Below are 16,701 nucleotides of genomic sequence, written 5' to 3'. Positions count from 1 at the left end.
AGCATGGAAAAGAGAAAGTTACTACATGACAGTATTGTGATACCAATTCTAACATATGGAAGTGTAGCTTGGACGTTGTTGGTGGGACACAAGTCAAGAGTGAGAGCAGTGGAAATGAGTTATTTGAGAGGAGCCTGTGGAGTCACATGGAGAGACAGACTGACAAAAAAGGATGTAAAGGAGCGTTGTGGTGTGGATGTGGAAGTGATAGGAAGCTTTAGGAGAAACATATTGAGGTGATTTGGCCATGTGGAGAGGATGGAGAGTGAGAGACTGACGAGGAGAGTGTATGAGAGTGAGGTGATGGGAGAGAGAGGGAGGGGGAGGCCAAGGATGAGATGGAGGGATGGAATGGAGAGGTATATGAGAGGGGGGGGTGAGCTGGGAGCAGGGCAGTGAAATGGCGAGGGACAGAGCGACGTGGAGGGGACTAGTTTGTGGCCACCCCATATGGGATTAAGGCGTCTGGCAATAGATAGATAGATAGAAGTTCTTGTGGTAAACGATTTTAGAGTTTTATGCAAGAAAGAAGGAACCAAAGGCTTGGAGCCCGCAAACCGTTCCTTCCAAGAAAAAAGAAAATACAAAAGAGAGCCAAATTCAAGATCCGTTCATTTCGAGATGCCTGGACACACTGCGTATGAAAGACTGGAGATCATAGGAAGTAGGAAATACAGACATAGGATGATAGTTCCAGAGATGACCTGTTGAAGGACTGGGAGTAGCATTTGACTCTTGCATTAGAGAGTTGGACAGAAAAGGGATGAGAGTTTGTTGCTAGACGGGTGCTACGCACCCGTTGTAGAGGTGGAGGGATGCAAGCAGATAGTTCAGAGGAGCAGTGACCATTGAAGTAGCATTAGAAAAGAGATAAAGATGCAACAGTGCAACACAGAGATAGAAGTTGAAGGGCGCCAGTAAGAGGAGGAGAGTTAATGAGATGAGAAGCCTTTGACTCCACCCTATTGAGGAGAGCTGTATGTGGGGAGCCACCCAACACATAAGAGTTGTACTCTAAACAGGGGCGAATAAAACCCATGTATAAAGCCAACAACTGTGCAGGGGTAAAGAAGGTACAGAGTCGGCTTAGCACGCCCAGGCTTTTGGAAGCAGATATTACAACAGATGCAATATGATCAAAGATAGATCCCGAGTGAATGAAACCCCAAGCATGTTCAAAGATGATGCAGGATTGAGCTGGATATTATTAAACATTAGTGGGTACTCCTGTAGAAGATTGTGTCGGGTTGATAGGTGTAAAAACTGAGTTTTTGATGCATTAAAAACAAGATTATTTTTACCCCAGTCAGAGATACGAGCCAAGTCAGACATTAGGCGTGCCATAGCCTCATCCCTTTTTATTGAAATAACTGCTGAGATGGACGTTGCGAGAACCGAATGGAAAAGTGAAGGGTGGAGTCATCAGTGTAAGAGTGGATAGGATTAGATGTATAGCTTAGAAGGTCACTGATGAATAAAAAGAAAGAGAGTTGGTGATAGGACAGAGCCCTGAGGAACACCACTGTTGACAAATCTAGATGAAGAACGATGGCCGTCTACAACAGCGGCTATAGAACGACCAGGAAGAAAGTTATAGATGAAGGCACAGATAGAAGGATAGAAACGGTAAGAGGGCAGTTTGGAAATTAAAGATTTATGCCAGACTCGATCGAAAGCCTTTGAGATGTCAAGTGCAATAGCAAAGCTTTTGCCAAAGTCCCGAAAGGAGGATGACCAGGAGTCTGAAAGGTAGATGAGAAGATCGCCAGTGGAGCGTCCCTGATGGAGCCCATACTGACGATGAGAAAGAAGGTTGTGATAGGAAAGATGCTTTAAAATTTTTCTGTTAAGAATTGACGAGAAAACTTTTGAGACACAGGATATTAAAGCAATTGGACGATAGTTAGGGGGTTGGGAATGGTGACCCTTCTTTGGGACTGGCTGAATGAGAGCAAACTTCCAGCAAGAAGAAAAGGTACAAGTTGAAAGACAGTGGCAAAAGAGTTTACCTAGGCAGGGAGTAAGCACAGATGCACAGTTCTGGAGGACAACAGGAGGGACTCCATCAGGCCCATATGCCTTGTTAGTATTAAGGCCAGTGATGGCAGAAAATATATCAGCTGAAGAAATTTTAATGTCAGCCATGAGGAAGTCAGAGGGGGCAAGTGATGGAGGAACAGCACTGGAATCGTCTAAGGTGGAAATGGAGGAGAAAGTCTGAGCGAAGAGATCTGCTTTATCAGTAAAAGAAATAGCTACAGAGCAATCAGAGTAGAGAAGAGGAGGGAAGGATGATGAGGTAAAGTTGTTAGAAAGGTTTTTGGCAAGGTGCCAGAAGGAGAGGGAAGAATTCGAGTTGGAGAGTTGAGAGCATTTAGTACAGATGAAATTATTTTTAGCAGAGCGAAGAACAGACTTAGCACGATTCCAGGCAGAAACATAAACTAGATGTGATTTAGATGTGATTCGGGGGTGGGTTGGCTCTGGTACCTTTTGTAGGCCCTCGCCTTGTTGCGAACAGCATTAGAACAAGCATGATTAAACCAAGGCTTTCTTGCATTAGTCAAAGGATATGAGATGGGAATGTATGCTTCCATGCCCGAGAGAATAACCTCTGTAATGCGCAAGGCACACTCAGATGGCTCCCGGCCATGGAAGCAATATTCATTCCAGGGAAAATCAAAGGAGTACTGCCTGAGGGCCTCCAATTCGCAGCTCCGAAGTGCCACAGTTGACGTTTCTTTGGGGGGTCCACATGCTGTACCAGAGCGATAGAACAGGTCAAGATAATAAGGTTGTGATCGGAGGAGCCCAACGGAGAGGAAAGATTAACAGCATAAGCAGAAGGATTAGTTGTAAGGAAGAGGTCAAGTATGTTGGAGCTCTCTCTAAGGCAGTCAGGGATATGAGTAGGGTGCTGCACAAGCTGCTATAGGTCATTAAGGATAGAAAAGATTTAGGCTTGTTAGTGTTACATAATGTAGAGTGTTATGTAATGTAAGAAAACTCTGGCATATTTTGATATCTCCGAGTTGGCAACTGTAGTTCTCGTAGAATGTAGAAGTTTCTCGAATAATGCAAGCTTATACAGTAAACAGGTGGATGAGAGACTAGTTCAGTTTAGTCGGTGTTCAGTTCAGTTTGAGTGTAGTGCAGCGTCAGTGCAGTGTCAGTTTGTATAATTTTGGTACTTGTGAAAACAGTGAAGTGTTGGCAAACAGTGAAGTGTTTAGTGAAGTTTGTTTATCAACAGTACCTGTGAAAACAGTGATGTGTTGTCAGGCATTAAGTGTTCTAACAGTGAAGTGTTGTCAAGCATTAAGTCTAATAGCAGTAAAGTTTGTATAGCTCCAGTGCTTGTGAAAACAGTGAAGTGAAGTTGGAAATCATTAAGTGTAATTATCTGGAAAATAAAGACAATGAACTTAAGAAGCCAGTGTTTATTTACAACGCCTCAGCTGATCATGTGTACTGTACACCTAAAGGCTGACCATAGGAAGTACAACTCACTGGGCAACGTCCTTCCTATACTGGACTACTACTGTTGGAGCCTGTGGCAGTGTGAGGTGGGGACGTAACAATACTACACTTAATCATAGTTTTCACATATAAACAAAGGTACATCCATCATATGTAGAAAATAATGCAAACAAGGGAAATGATATGCTTCAGTCTACAGTGAATGGAAAACACCAAACCAGCCGTGTAATTAAGTATTCTTTCTTTCATAATTTCACTTGCCTAGGCCTAATGTACAGCCACCGTTTCTACAAAAAAAAAAAAAAAAAAATCTAGGCTGCCCCTTCTGTCCTCATTAGCTGCTTCCTTTGACACGCAAGCTGTGTGTGGGTACAAAATAGAGAACACAGAGACAGAGTGAATGAAGAAACAAATAAGAACATAAAAAACGAAACATAACGCTAAACCTTCCAACAGTATGCTAAATGAGGAAAGGTAACTAGGCATACCGTGTACAAATTTTGCAGCAGCCCTCACTGATATTTCATAACAGTATACACACACACAGTATACACCCAGGGGTGCTGGGTGAGGCATGGCACTGGGTGGGTACTAAGCGTACAGCCCTCCGCCTATCGGCTCATAGTCGCGAAGCTCATGGGTCCCTACCCGGGGGTTCCCTACTTTATAAAGACTTGAAAAATCCCAGTTCTGTCCAATATTCCGGACACTGGGCTCCAATAGGATATATATATATATATATATATATATATATATATATATATATATATATATATATATATATATATATATATATATATATATATCATCAGCCGTTGAGGTCCACTGCAGGACCGGCCTATCCCTATCGAAGCATGGACGATACAGCCAATGTATCTCTACCCAGTGGCTTAGGCTGTCTGGCAGAGACTGTATGTAGGGTGAGAAGTGCTTGCGAGTGTGATCGTAGTGGCTTTGGATGTGTGTGTAGTCTGTGAACCAAGTGTAATCGGCACGGCTTAAGCCGACTGGGTGCAAGCATACTAGTATGCGACACTGGTTCAACCACAGCACCCCTTGCGTCCGCCAAAGTAGCAAGTGGCTTGGTGAACACCTCCCAAAGTTTCTACAACCCTGGCGGGAGGCGAACCCGCGCTCACCAGCATGCGAAGCGCACACTCGACCACCACTGTACCACAGAGGCTCCATATATATATATATATATATATATATATATATATATATATATATATATATATATATTCTCCCTGCTTGTCAAGTGGGGTTGGTGGAGGATTAGTGCCCCTCCCTGTAAAACAATTAACTCTAAGCCCTTGGCCACCCCGTTCGGGATACATGGCGTCTGGCAATGAATATATATATATATATATATATATATATATATATATATATATATATATATATATATATATATATATATATATATATATATATATAAGTGGTAGAGTGTGCGTTTCGTACACGGGTGAACCAGGGTTCGCGCCCCGCCAGGGTAATAAACTTTGGGAGTGTTCACCCGGCCACGTACTGCATTGATGGACACAAGGGGTGCTGTGGTTGAACCAGTGTCGCTTACTATAAAGTATGCTTGCACCCAGTCGGCTTGCGCGGGCCGATTACACTTGGTTCACAGATTACACACACATCCAAAGCCACTCCAACACTACAATTACACTTACAAGCACTTCTCACCCTACATACAATCTCTACCAGACAGCCTAAGCCACTTGGTAGAGATACTTTGGCTGTATCGTCCCGACTTCGGTCGGGATAGGCTGGTCCTGCAGTGGATACTCAAACGGCTGATGACGATGATGATGATGATATATATATTACGGTATGCCCCACAAACTAAAACAGGGTTCCGCAACGCAAATCCTCAAACTCAAAAAATATCCTTCTGCAACCGCAAATCCGCAAAGTTTTGAAATTTCCGGTTCTGCAAATGCAAAAATGCAAACGCAAACCATTTTTATCCCTTTCAGTATCACAGCATCAGCTTCATTTTATTCTGGACACCATAATTATGAGGATTATATTAAGTTCAGGATGACATTTTTCATAATCTGTCTTTCTATCTACCTGTTACCAGACGCCTCAATCTTGTAAGGGGTGGCCACAAACAAATTGCCACCATGTCGCCCTGTCTAGGGCCACTTCACTGCCCTGCTGCCAACTCACACCCCCGTCTCTCATGTACCTCTCCACTCCATCCCTCCATTTCATCCTCGGCCTCCCCCTCCCTCTTCTTCCCCCTCCATGTCACTAGCATACACTCTCCTCGTTAGTGTCTCGCTCTCCATCCTCTCCACTTGGCCATAATCATGGGGTTAAAATTATCTTTAGTTACTCATACACTGCAATTATATCTTTAGTTACTCTTCTGACTAACAATAGGCGACTTTATGAGGTTTGGAAATTGACTCTAAAGTAATGAAAAGGATATATAAATTTATAGTTACAGTAAAACTGAAATATATATTTCAGTTATTATTAGTAGTATATTAGACTGTTTTGACTACGAAACAAGGTTAAATTATTACGCTTCACAGCTCACACATGACAAGTTGACACACCAGCCCACCTCTATTCCACGGCTCTAACCGCCTCAGTCCTCACTTCTTAGTCACAGTCAGAATCCTCCAACAACAGAGACAACTCCAACATGCAGTATATCTGTCTATCTATCTATATTGACACAGCATGGGGAAAGATGGTTGTCTTGGTAAGGAAAATTGTAAAATTGTCTTCAGTTCATTTCGTATGTTTCTTGTTTAATCTGTTATATATCTACCTAATGATTTTTGTTGAAATTGAAATACTGGCACTGGCAATACTATAAGTCTGACAGATCTGAAATTTAGACTAAAGGTCATAATCTAGGTGGACTGGGAGGTTTCGTTGCACATCTTTGCACTTTTCATACTGCTCTTGGCTTGTATGTTAAACTAGTATTTCTAGTATCGATGTTCTTTAACATCAGTAGCATACATTAAACGTCTCAGAATCTGAAAAATAACTTCATAGGTGGACGAATCCACTCCACCAAACAGCAGCTTTCTTTGAGCCCAATTATTTATCAAGATTTGCTCTAGCGGTCCCTTATTTAGCCCGGTCCTCCCAAGGGAGGTAAATCTAAATAACAACAACAACAACAACAACAACAACTGGAAAATGAATTAATCATGAATTAGGCTTTATATTTTTCTTTATTTATTGGGGGGGAAAAACATCTTTCCTGGCTTTTATCCTTAGATTCTTATTTCTTACCCTCCCCCTAGAAAGCACATACCTTTTATCATCAAGATGATATAGTGAGGAACCCTCCAATGCAAAGTGAAATACGACTTGATATGCCAATGTTATACTTTATTATTACATCACGAGTACGAACGTTGCCTTCTCTTGGCTTATACCCATTTTTATTCATTTCCTGAGAGATTGGCATGAAGCCAATGAATATCAGAAAGAGATGAATCTGATCATCAGTCGTTCTCTCTGTCTGTCTGTCTGTCTGTCTGTCTGTCTCTCTCTCTCTCTCTCTCTCTCTCTCTCTCTCTCTCTCTCTCTCTCTCTCTCTGTATATATTTCTTTTTGAAAGAATCGTAAACTTATCGTACAATATGGGGTGGAGAGGTATGTGAGAGAGGGGGGTGTGAGTTGGGAGCAGGGCAGTGAAATGGAGGGGGACAGGGCGACGTGCAGGCGTTTTGTTTGTGGCCATCCCAAAAGGGATTGAGGCGTCTGGCAATAGATAGATAGATAGACAAAATGTACGATAGTGTAAAATGCTATTGTACAGTTGGTTTCACTTCTAAGTACTACACCGACTTGTGGCGTCTTAGTAGATGTGGCACCACTGTGTTTGTTTACATCGTCGTACTAAGACGGCAATGAGTTGGAGGAACCCCGGTATAGTGGTCAGGTACTGGCAACTACATTGCTATGATCTGCGTAGTGCTTATATAAAACATGTAATGTAATTGAACACGTGGCTGTAATTCGAGCTTAACTTAATGTGATGGTCCTGGGACCAATCAAGGAGTTGAATGCTTCGTTGTGGATGATCAGGGGTTCTGTTGGTCAGGAGCAGGCCTTGCTATACTAAATGAGACGCGTGCCAAAGTAAGACATGCCTATTGCAACATGTAATAGAGAAGGAACATAGTCTTATATATACCGGTATATATATATATATATATATATATATATATATATATATATATATATATATATATATATATGTGGTAAGTGGGAGAGCCCACCATCCACTCACTCCATGTAGTGCTGCTCTTGGGTGCCTGCCCTCTCCTCTCTTCCGTCCTTCCTTCCTCCCTCTTGTGCCTTTCTTTCCTTCCTTCTTTCCTCTTCCTTCTGCCTATGGGTGACTCTACACTGAATGAGAAGCCAAATGGTTTCCTGCTACACCAGAAGACCATTTACTACGCTGGGTGGTAACCATATAACCAAATTATGACGCCTGGTGGTTTAGTGGGTAATTAAGGTGCTCCAGTTGGACTGAGACTAGGTTTATATCCAAGGGGATGTTGGGGTTTATTACTCACGTAATGCCACTCTGGGATGGGTGAGGCTGGTCACCCTCATCTTAAAAGTCAAGACCTACATGCCTAGCCCCCGGCTCCTGCTCTCCTCATGGGGTAACACAGGATTAGATGAATGATACATACATACGTATATATATATATATATATATATATATATATATATATATATATATATATATATATATATATATATATATATATATATATATACTGTATACTGTAAATACTTGTATAGTGCACTAGTATAGTGCATGGAAAGTATAATGCAAGAACAATGACTAGAATGCAGTTTATATATGACACGGATGTTAAGAAGTTAATGAAACTGTTCCACAGTGAAAAAAAAATAAAAAATAAAATAAATAAAAAATAAAGGAAAATGGGCAATGATGAAACGCGGTGGTGTAACACAATAATACCTATCACACACCCAGATCGCTCAGGCAAGCCACCTGACAAATAAAAACTGATATGTTATCATGGGCATAGTGTACTCTTAACCTGAATCGCCAAGAGCGACGTATACGAAACCCAGAGGTTCTTAAGAACTAAAGGGGCAGTAGCCAATCATATTTATTATCAGGCGCAGTAGGCAGCCAATCATGGTCAAACCGATCTTTTGTCTGGGCATCATGAGTAATGCAACGCCAGTCAAATAAAATGTTCGTCATGGACAGAAGGAACAGCGAGGTTGCACTACGAAGACAAATCATCGGTCTTCGAGAGAGTGGATTAAGTATCCGGGCCGTCGCCAACGAATCAGGAATATCAGCTAGGACTGTGGCAAAGTGGATACGAAGATGGCAACAATCTGGAGATCTGACTAATCAGGTATGTAGTCATACGGTGAACAACACTGCATTCCTCTTGCACCATTTTTAATTGGTGAACTAATTTAGCCACGTTTCTCTGTTGTTATAGAAGGGCAGTGAATATACACTATTGCTACCTCCGCCAGGATTTTTTTTTTCTGCGTGTCTGTCTGTATCTCTATGTGTGTCGGTCTCAGTGTGTGTGTGTCTGTCTGTCTGTCTTTCTGTCTGTCTGTCTGTCTGTCTGTCTGAATGTGTGTCTGTCTGTCTGTCTGTGTGCGTGTGTGTGTCTGAGTTTGTGCGTGTGTGTGTCTGAATGTGTGCGTCTGTGTGTCTGAGTGTATGCGTGTGTCTGCCTGAGTGTGTGCGTGTGTCTGTCTTGCGAGTGTGTGTGTGTGTGTGTGTGTGTGTGTGTGTGTGTGTGTGTGTGTGTGTGTGTGTCTTTTAAGCAAAACTAATGAACGGATTCATGAAACTTGGTGGAGGGATGGAGCATGAGGCAGGAAGAACCCATTAAATTTTGGAGTCCATCAGGATGCAGGGGCACTCAGTAGAGCGCATACATCCGTCAACTACTGAATGGATATTCATGAAACTGGATGGGGCATGGGCCAGGAAATTACCCGTTAAATTCTGGAGTGGATTCGGATAAAGAAGCGCTCAAATGGAATGCATACTTCCTCAAAGGATTGTTGGGCCTTTGCGGAGGTATGCACTCTATTCAATGCCCCTCTAGCTTTCCCATATTGTCCACAACATTTGGATGGGGGTCCGTGGGTAGGCTGTCGTGGTCCAGATTTTTAAGTGAAAGGTGACAAGTGTGTCCACCCTCATGGCATTACGTGAGTCTGTGACCCCAGCCCCCTCGGGGAGACTGGTACCTTTGCGCATGGCATGGCTCTCTACCAAGAAATGTTTATAACTGTTTGCTAGTGCTATTTAGATTATATTTTTCGGCTTTATTTGACATACGTAAATACTGATAAATGTATTATTCCTTTAGAAACACTAAATACGTAATATAATAAACTGGAACTGGGGTTGTAAATTTCACAAGAAGTTTGTCAGTTCGTGGGTTTCGTCTATCCAACATAATAAGAGACACCGATTTTGTTGCTAAATCACCACCTCACGCTAAAAAAGACAGCACATAAATGTTAATGAGGGTTTGCATATGTAGCATTTCCTTGAGGGTCACAACATTTGCTATTACTGATTCTCCTACACACCCAAAAGGCTCTCACATCACTCAAAACGAAACCTTTTCCTACCATTAACCCCACTTTGTGTAATACTACTCTGCACTCACTACTAATTCAAGGAATTAGGAAAATACTGTATTTACAGAGAGATCGACATACATTCGATCCTCTAAACTAACTGCATTCCACAGCAAAACGACCTTGCTCACAAGTGACGACACGCCAGCACGACGAAGCGTTACTACTGCACGTGCGGCACAGGAATCCCTACTAATAAATGCAGTGACACTCCGGGAGAGACTTGGACTAGAAGTATCTCTCACTACAGTTCGTCAGCGGTTTCATGAGGGGGGAAGACATCATAGGGTTCCCGCGAAACAAGAGATCCTCACACAAGGACATTGTGCTGTCAGGCTAGAATTTGCCCACTATTATGAGAACCAAGGGCTCGACTTCTGGTCACAGGTTATTTTCTCTGATGAGAAAACTCTCCGATCGTCCGATCATGGTGGGGCTCATGTGTGAAGGTGTGATAATTCGTGGTAAGATGTTGAACATATTGATGTTTAACCAAAAAGCACTGCCGCAACCAGTGTTTGATACAGCTTTATTATTATTATTTCTTTTTAAAGAGCTGGAGTAAATCTCGGCAATCTACATCCCCTGCTGGGGAGTTAAGTCACAAACGTCACACTCCCGTATCCATTATTGAGCACAAAAGCAACTTCTCCCGAGTCACATTTAATGGTTATTCTTTTTTGGCATTAAAAGTAAGTCATCTAACGCAAGAAGGGCTGAATATTCACTTAATGTAATCAAAATTACAATAAAACGATAACTTTGCACGGGATAAGTAGGCCTTAGGAGTCGGTATGGCTGCACAAACGCCTGCAGACGAGTGAAGAGAGATCCCTCGCTGAGAAGTTTCAACACTGACAATTTCACATTGTTTTCTTTTCATTTAAGCTTCATAATTTTCTTTTTTAGATTATTCCTATATTTACGAAATCTTCACGAAAGGGTGAAAATGTTTGGAATGGGTATGCGGAAGAATCAAATGAATCAATTTCTTTCCCAGGACGGGTGTTGGGCATGTCGATCACCGACTTTGCGCCAACTGGAAAAAAAAAAAAAAAAAACTGTAGTACTGTAATACATAAACCAAAATATCAAAAATCACTTAGGATTAGGCTTACGAACTCGGTGTTTTACTGTGAAATAGGCTGTCATAACCACATCAGCAACAATGTGAATGGTAGAGAGGCGGCTTGCAGTCCTAATGGACCCAGGATCGAATCCCGGCTGGGGCAGGGAACAGTTTTAGGATTTGAATTTCCTAAAAAGCAGACTTTCTTGATCTACCAGATGACCCGCCGACATGTCGTAAAAGTGTCCCCGCTAATACCAATACACCAGTCCTGTATGAGGCAGACCTAGCATGTATTCAACATGGACGGTGGGTGTTAGCGCCGAAGTGGTGACATGTGGAGGTGTAGGAGGACTACTGGGCCTTGGGATAGGCCACTGCCCCCAAGAAATAGGCCCTGAGCCTTTGCCGAGAGTCGGACAGGTAAAAAAAAAAAAAAAAAAAAAAAAAAAAATTAATATACTTATCTATTACTTAACCGAAATGATAGTTTTGTTGACCACTGAATCGGTTACCCAGCACATTTGGGAAGGATAAATAAGTCTGTTTAAAATGTAGCACAGCATATTCCACCCATAGTCCGTAAGATGAGATTATGCAAGAAAATATAATAAACACTACTTCCATCTATTCACTAGAGAAATGTCATTCCTCCTACAACTTTTTTTTCATACAGTAAAGCATTTTCCAAACAAAGTAGAGTAGCTTTCAGCTAAAGGAAGAAGTCAAAACCAAAACTAACCCGTATAACGTAATATTCTTCTTTTTATAGCTCTGATCGAGCAAACATCTACGATGAGAGCAGAAGTGGACATCAAGTGTGCAATGTATGGGGCTCGATATCTATCCATGGAGTGAGAAATATTACGAGAGTAGAGAGGCGGTTCACAGTGCAGAAGTATTTGGAAGTTCTTCAGGAATTTTCCCTACCTTTCCTGCGGGAGCGACATCCCTTCCCACCAGGTTCCACTTTATTCGTCCATGATCGGTGCCAAGTTCACATGGCACGTGCATGTCCAGGAGTGGTTTGCAACACGGGAAAATCTTCAGCTCTTGGACTGGCCTACCAAGGGTTGCGACTGCAACTCAATTGAAAGTATCTGGGCAAATATGCTTAACACACGGGAGCCAGAAAGAGAGAGGACAGCCGAGCAGTAGATGGAACATACGGCAAGGATGGGAATATCTATGGGGAAAGCCACACATTGTGAGAAATGTCGTCTCCAGCATGCCTGATAGACCCTGTGAGGTTATTGCGCAGGAAGGAGCATGGACCCGTTACTAAAAACATCAGTAAACTGTGTATGATCTACAGAGTCAATTTTCACTTTTCATATTATATTGTTGCGGATTACCCAATGCTCCTAATACTTCATGTTGAGTGATTCAGGTATTGCTATTAATGCGAGCTTAATAGCTCAGTCAGTAGAGCGCTGATTCACCGTCCTTAATGTTGGGAGTTAGGGCCCATGTGGTGCTACATGGCCTTCGATGCCTAGGCGATTATATATATATATATATATATATATATATATATATATATATATATATATATATATATATATATAAACACATGGAAACCATTTACTACGCTGGGTGGTAACCATATAACCAAATTTTGGCGCCTGGTGGTTTAGTGGGCAATAATGGAGCTCCAATCGGATTGAGCCGGTGAAGGTTTAATCCAAGGGGTGATTGGGGTTTATTGCTCACGTAATGCCACTCAGGGATGAGTCAGGCTGGTCACTCATCTTAAATGTCAGGACCAACTTGCCTAGCCCTGGGCTCCTACGCTCCTCATGGGGCACCGTAGGAGTGGATGATTTTATATATATATATAATATATATATATATATACTGATGACAAAAGTAGGCCTATTCCGTATATCTTGGCCGTGAAATATGAATACTGTGGGTATCTTATTGCAGTGGGATTAAAATTTTAATGGTAAGTGTCTTTCTCCTCTAGCGGACATCAAAACATACCGGTATGGCTAATCTGGCTCAACAAATGACCATTTTATTAATGTCAGTGATAATCTCACGCCTACAATCTATCAACCATTTCTTATGTTGCTTACCACTACACACGACAATCCCATATGGCTTCAGTTGCTTGGTGCTATAGTGTAATGTTCTATCCAAGTCTGTTAATTGAACATTGTAATGAATTTGAGTGTCTACAAATACCTAATTATAGTTTTATAGCTTGATTTTTACTTATTCATGACATAGCACCCATAGTATAAGAGGCTTGCTGGAACCGAATTGTCTGAGCACAATAACGCAGTATGGTGGTGTAACGGGTTAGAGATGACAGTAAGGGGGATATGTGGAGGGAAGCGCAGTCTGGTAGAAACTGTAAGAGCTGATCAAGGCTGAAATGGTCTGATCATATGGAATTCATGGATAGCAGGACTGGTGAAATGGATATAAGAATCACAGGTGGAGGGCGCAACAGAGAGAGGGAGAACGAAGAGATGGAAGAATCCTGTCGGACAGGCTTTGTGTGGCGGAAGTTTTTCAGATATTATGAATTTGACAGCACAAGCCCAGAAGAACTAGGCCGATACGGCAATACCGTCTCAAGAACGCAGTTATACTTTTTTCCCAGTGTGGAACAGTTTCATTAGCAACTTCACTTCTTTGTCTTACCTAAATTGCATTCCGAGCATTGTTCCTGCATTATAATTTCCATATATATATATATATATATATATATATATATATATATATATATATATATATATATATAGTAATCACTCCAATATCCGACGTAATAGAGCCATTGGTAGGTCCGGTTATTGGTTTTGTCCGGATATTGGGCCCCAGCTTATGGACTTGTACTTATGGACTCTAACTCAGAGAAACACCTATACAACTCCCTCTGGACATGCATAGCACCTATTTAAGACCCAAATCACACCAATAAGGCACATAAATGACTGAAATAAATGCAAAAGAAACATAAAATGAGGGTTTAGAAGTATGTTCATACATTAATAAACATTCTGGTACTTATGGACCCTAACCTAGCCTAACTCAGAAAAACACATTCCTACTGCACATGCATGAGGTAAGTATAGTATGGAAAAAAGTACAGTATGAAACATTCTGGTAAGTATAGTATGGAAAAAAGTACAGTATGAAACATTCTCGTAAGTATAGTATAGAAAAAAGTACAGTATGAAACATTCTGGCTACTTACAGCAAGTCCCTGGCCACCTCGATGAATAACCGCCTCCTCTCGGACTCTGACAGTAAGAACGATTTCCTGAAGCACTTGCAGTACACTCTTCCTGAAGTCTTGCACTGAACTTAGTCAATAACACACAGAAGTCCGTTCTCTTCACAGTGTTCACTTTTGTAAAAATAATGCTTCATTGTAACTTAGTGTTGCACATTAACTTTTCCCATTCTTTTCCCAATTTCAAAAGGCAAAACAAAGAAGTCTATTTACGTTAAATTTAGTTTCCACTGAGTCTTTTCTCTCAACTCAAAAACCTTAACACAACACACCGTCTTTTTCACTGCACAACACTCAAAATTCCCGTGTGGTCTAGTGGAGAAGTTCTTGCTGTTTATTCACTGTCAGAGTCCGAGAGTATCACCGGCAGGCGACCAAGGGGTGCATCGCTGGGTCGTGGTGATGGCGTACCCACTGCAGAGGACTCTGAGGAAAGCCGCAAACTCACGTCGAGTGGTGACTCCACCGTGGCTGATGTGCTGGGCTGTGGCTCGGAGCATGAGGGCCTGTCTTGGGGAGGCAACGGAGTGGAGCCAGGGCTGGGCACAGCGGGGGTCACGGGCCTGAAAAAACTGTCAATCGTTGACTGACGCAAGGACCAACGATTCTGACGATTGATGATGCGCTGCCTGAAAGCACGCACTTCCTCCACGAGTCCCAAGGGCCCCATCTCCCTGTCGCAGTCCGGGTGTTCCAGGTAGTCTAGGACGAACTCTAGATGTTCCCGGAGTGCACTCAGCTTGGGGATGGCTGGAGTAGTGTCCTGCTGAGAGGAGTCCGCATCATCGTCGCCTTCGTCGTCGGAATCTTCAAGTTCGGTACTGACACCAGCAACCGAAGACGCGATCTCGATATCAGACAACGTGTGATACCCAGGATCGCCCTCGTCGTCGTCCAACCACTCACGAACATCGTCCACATCAATATTGTCACCGTGCGTACGTAGCTGTGCATGGAAGTCATCCACGTCAAACCCTAGAAAATCATACTCCACATCCGTTCCGAGAAGCAGACGAGACCAACCATTTTCAAGAGTTTTCACAGAGACTTCCATGCACTAGCCCAGTTGTACAGCGCAGACTTGATGTTGTAGCGGCGAAGGTTTTCCAAAGTCCGCTTGCCTCATGTGTCCCATCCTTCCCTGCACTCGTCCTCGAGAACAACCATCACCTCGTCCAGGAACTTCCGACGGTATAGGCGCTTTGTTGCCACGATCACTCCTTGTTCCATGGGTTGAATGAGAGCAGTTGTATTAGGTGGCAGAAACATGCACTTAATACGGCCATTCTCAGCAACCAAGTCCTTGTCACACGGGTGGGCAGGTGCATTGTCGAGCAGAAGGAGAGCCTTTACCTGGTCGCAAGGGATTCCCAGTGTCTTCGTTTGGTAATGGATGACCTCCTTGATGAAGTGATGGTGAAACCAGTCTTTGAAAATCACAGCTGTGAACCATGCTTTCAAAGAATGGTACCAGACGACAGGAAAGACATCCATCACCCCACTTGGGGGTAAACATAACCTTCCTTTCCACATTGCGTTTGCTTCTCGATGAGAAGTCAGCCGTGTACTGCATGAGTTTGTCTCGGGAACGTTTAATATCGAACAAAGTCGACCGGGACAGGTTATACTCACGGCGAATGCGGGAAGAAGACCAACCCACATCAACTTTCTCCAATATCTCCCTCTTCTTTTCCAGAGTCAACACCACTCTCTTCCTTTTCTCAGGTGGCGGGGCCATCATCACACACACTAAGAGGAGGCCTAAGAGCAGCAGGAGACCCTGCAGCAGGTAGGGCACCACCACAAAAGCGAGCACGTGGGCAGCCATTGCGAAGAGCGTAGGTCCAGTCGCGGTGAGAGACAGGCGGGAAGTGGGGAGGATGCAGCGGCGCTCTATCGGACGTCGGAGGAATGACGCACCAAAACAATGCTCTCCCGCGGCGTGCGCGGCAAGTTCAAATTACGGATGGGAAACAATCGTTTTTTTTTGGGGGGGGTTTCAGACCATTTTGGGAATGTTGAATCCCAGGACGATAAGGTCCGGGTAGTGGGGATGTTCAGTTATTGGGCGTCCGGATATTAGAGTGATTACTGTATATATATATATATATATATATATATATATATATATATATATATATATATATATATTTATTTATTTATTTACACTCAAACCTCGATTTAAGGACTAAATGGGGAATCAACTTGTCACTTACTTGAAAATGTCCATTATTTTACCTCATATAAA

The sequence above is a fragment of the Coenobita brevimanus genome, chromosome 97, assembly GCF_032717465.1.
Source record: "Coenobita brevimanus isolate Jiangsu-jjx chromosome 97, ASM3271746v2, whole genome shotgun sequence".
In the NCBI taxonomy this organism is placed as follows: domain Eukaryota; kingdom Metazoa; phylum Arthropoda; class Malacostraca; order Decapoda; family Coenobitidae; genus Coenobita; species Coenobita brevimanus.
The sequence above is the reverse complement of the archived record's forward strand: the minus strand, read 5'-3'. Positions refer to the sequence as shown.